The sequence below is a fragment of the Arvicanthis niloticus genome, unplaced genomic scaffold (assembly GCF_011762505.2).
Source record: "Arvicanthis niloticus isolate mArvNil1 unplaced genomic scaffold, mArvNil1.pat.X pat_scaffold_600_arrow_ctg1, whole genome shotgun sequence".
Taxonomy (NCBI): Eukaryota; Metazoa; Chordata; class Mammalia; order Rodentia; family Muridae; genus Arvicanthis; species Arvicanthis niloticus.
Genome location: NW_023046220.1, coordinates 39,900 through 43,429, shown reverse-complemented (window position 1 = coordinate 43,429; position 3,530 = coordinate 39,900). Strand labels below are relative to the sequence as shown.

General features: G+C 44.7%; 1 long non-coding RNA gene across 1 annotated transcript; it reads left to right on the top strand.

Moving 5' to 3' along the window:
• The first annotated feature begins 325 nt into the window (after positions 1-325).
• Positions 326-2,379, top strand: LOC143433799 (uncharacterized). Its single transcript, XR_013070345.1, has 3 exons — positions 326-399; positions 1,808-1,898; positions 2,009-2,379. It is a non-coding gene; the product is annotated as an uncharacterized LOC143433799 (long non-coding RNA).
• The last annotated feature ends 1,151 nt before the right edge of the window (positions 2,380-3,530 follow it).

Sequence of the window (3,530 nt, the reverse complement as noted above, 5' to 3'; positions counted from 1 at the left end):
GGATGAACTCAGGAACTGGAAAACCATGACTTGTTCCAGGAACCAGGACACCTCCTAGCAATAGCCACAACTTTCCTAACAACAGCTACTCCACCCTTAGTGACAGCCAATCAGCTTTTAGGAGAAAAACACCTAATGTTCCAGTTGTCTCAAAATAGATTACTCAAGTTAGCCTCGGTTGTACATAACAAGCCGAAATCATTGCTAGCCAATAAGAAGGAGCCAAGCTGTAATTTCCCAAATATTAACCAATCATGTAACTGCCAAGTTAGAGAGCCCCTTATCCTGCTGAAACTGTGATAAAAAGACAAGGCTTTACCAGCTCGGGGCCTTTCACACCCATTCAGTGCATTGGAGAGGTTGGAAGGTCCAAGCTTGAGCTTGAATAAGATTCGGCATGTGAGTTAGACTCTTGATGATCTCTGGTGGTCTGTGGGGATTCCACAATCTGGGGATACCATTGTCTCTTGTGTTTTGCCTGTTTTTGTATGTTCCAACTTGGATGAGTGAAACAGGAATGGAAAAAATGACTTGGGTAAGAAGATCGGTAAGCTAGAAAGCCCTCTGGCCTCTGTTCTAAAATATTTTTACAAACTTTATCCCCTTCTAGTTAAGGAAGATTTTGATTATCACCAAGAGCTGGCTGTAAAGATTCTGTGAACTCGAATAGCCCAAGTTTGGAGTCCACTGGCTCCCGAGGGCTCTTTTGACTCACTAGTGTCCTGGGCAGCAATTAATATGGCCTATGGGAATCTGAGTCACCTAGATTAAGTTGGATACATTTTGCCTTGGGCTGAGGCAACCTCTGCTCTAACTCCCTGGATGAGGGTCTCCATGATGCAGGCAGGGTGGTCAGGGTTGGTGAAAGGCCCTCCAAGAAGCAGCCACCCGGACTCAGGGCTCCTCTTCAAGGCCTCCTCTCCAGGAATTTGCTTTACAAACACAAGGGCCTATTTTTAAAACCCATTCTGCAAGAATCACCGGGAGGCATCAAACCTTCTTCTTCCCCCTTATAGCCACCTCTGCATACATCTCCCTTAGGCATCTGAGTGTCCTACCCAGCTCAGCCCCACAATCTCAGTCAACTGTGTTTCCAGAACTAGTTCTTCTGTTTCCTACCAAAGCTTCCCATACTGCCTGTTCCAGTCCCCGTTCCCCACTCCCTCCCTTCCTGCTTCTTCTTCCCAGCCCTTGCAATGATACCCTGATGAAACATATCTTTATATTCTCTTCTCCACTACAGACCTCTACAATTGTAAACACCCCCTTTCAGTTTCAGTCCTGGCTCCCTCATTTCTCTAGATGATTCTCTCTTTTTCAGTCACCTCGCCGCTTAGGATGACATTCAACAGATTCTCTGAACTTTTTTTTTTAACTACTGAAGAGAGAATGAATTCTCTCATGAAGGCCACTGAGGCAATCCCTGGGAACTGTTAATGTTTAGAGGGTCAACCTATAAACAACCTGTTTGACACTGGGGCTACCTACTGAGTCCTGCAAGAGCCACAAGGACTCCTCACCAGTCAAACAATGAAGATACAAGTGGATGTAAAATGATACAAATGAACCACTAAACAGACTGTCAACTAGGGTCAAAGAACTGTAACCTTTATTGACAATTTCTCTACTATCATCCCTGAATGCCCCTTCCCATTATTAGGGTGAGATCTGAGGAAACTTCAGGCTATGATTTCATCCTCAGGGGTGCCCCCAAGTTACAGTTAGGATATCCTACAAAAGTCTTGAACAATAGTCTGCCCAGTAAGTGAGGAATATCTGCTCTTCCATTTTTTGACTCATCTTCCAGAAGTTAAATGGGAAACACAAATCTAAGAAGTTTCCACGGTATGGGCAGAAGACAGTCCCCCTGGCTTGGCCAAACCTGTACCACTGTCCAGGTAAGATCTGAGCCTGCTCCCATCTGCTCAGTATCAGGCCCTTCTCCTAGATAAGAACAGAGAGACCTTTGATAAATCCTTGTCCACTAACCTCACCATTCTGTTACTAGACAATGACCTCAATGCCTATCCATGACTGTCTGGAAATGCTGGATATCATCTGACCTGACAGACATCCTTCTGACCACCAGATATGTGGATCTCTACACAGATGGCAGTAGCTTCATCTAAGAAGGGGCCAGTTATGTGGGGGTAGCAGTGGTCTCAAGTCGAAAAGAAGTCATCTGGGCACAAGTCCTGCCTAGGGGCCCATCTGCCCAAAGAACAAAAATAATCACTCTGGTGCAGGCCTTGTGATGGGGTGATCATCTACAGAGACAGCCAGCATGCTTTTGCTACGGCTCATGTTTACACAGATTTATAGACAGAGAGCCGTACTCACCTCAGAAGGAAGGACTATTAAAAAATAAGCATAAAATCATTCAATTGCTGGAGGCCATCTCAGCTGAACTGGCCATACATAATACACTGGCAAGAACACTAAAAGACCAAAGCCCCCAAACTCAAGGTAACAACTATGCAATTCAAATTGCTAAGGAGTCTGTCCTTGGGAAACCCAGCTGCAGAACCATCTTAGAGCTATCTGCTCTTCTGAGCCCCCACTCAACTTCAACAAAGAATGGCACTGAGTATAACCCAAGAGAAATCAAGTCATAGTATGATTTGGGGTCCTGGAAAAAACAACAATGGATAGTGGATGTTGCTCTAGGGAAGAATTTGAATACCAACAGTGTCAGGCCTGAACTGGCTAAACACCTTACTAAAGTGGAAACTTAAAGGTTCTTGGAAAGTCAGTTGTGTTGGATGGTGTTTTGCTAGGGCAAACACTTGAAGGAGTGTTTTCCTGAAGTGGACAAAGGTAAAAGACTAACACAGACTCATAAAGGAACTTTTCACTGTAACAGACACAGGTGAAAGGGTGTTCTGCTAAAGCAAGCACATGAAAGGATAAGGGATGAAGGATTCTTTGCTAACGACATGTATGTATTGGTTCACCTTACATTGCAGAGTTGAGCTCCATTTGTTGGGACTCTACAGAGAGAAAACCATTGTCACAGTCCAAGAGCCACACAGTTACCTGGCCTCCTTAGCCCTACTATTTTCAAGTAAGAATCACAGAGAGGGTTAGATGTTTAGCAATTTCAGGAGGGATTCCAAAGCTTTTATGGGATTTTCCAAAAGTGCCTCTGACTCAAACGAGTTTATAACTACTCTGATAATTAAACAGAATAAACAAAGCCTGAACTGTGGGTCTGGGAAGATGGCTCAGCAGGTAAGCACAGCCATGTAAGCATGAGAACCTGAGTTTGGATCTCCAGAACCCGCATAATAAATTGAGTGGGATGGAACGAGTCTATAATCCAAGCCATAATGAGATAGGAGGCAAAGATGGGAGAATCCCTCGGAAGCTTTCAGGCACCCCACCATCCATAGCAGTCAACAACAAAGATGTCTTGTCTTAAACAAGAAGGAAGGCGAGGAACGATGCTTGATGTTGTCCTAGGACCACACCCTGGCAGTGGCATGTGCATGCCTACACACAAACACATATGCACACAGGACACACACCCA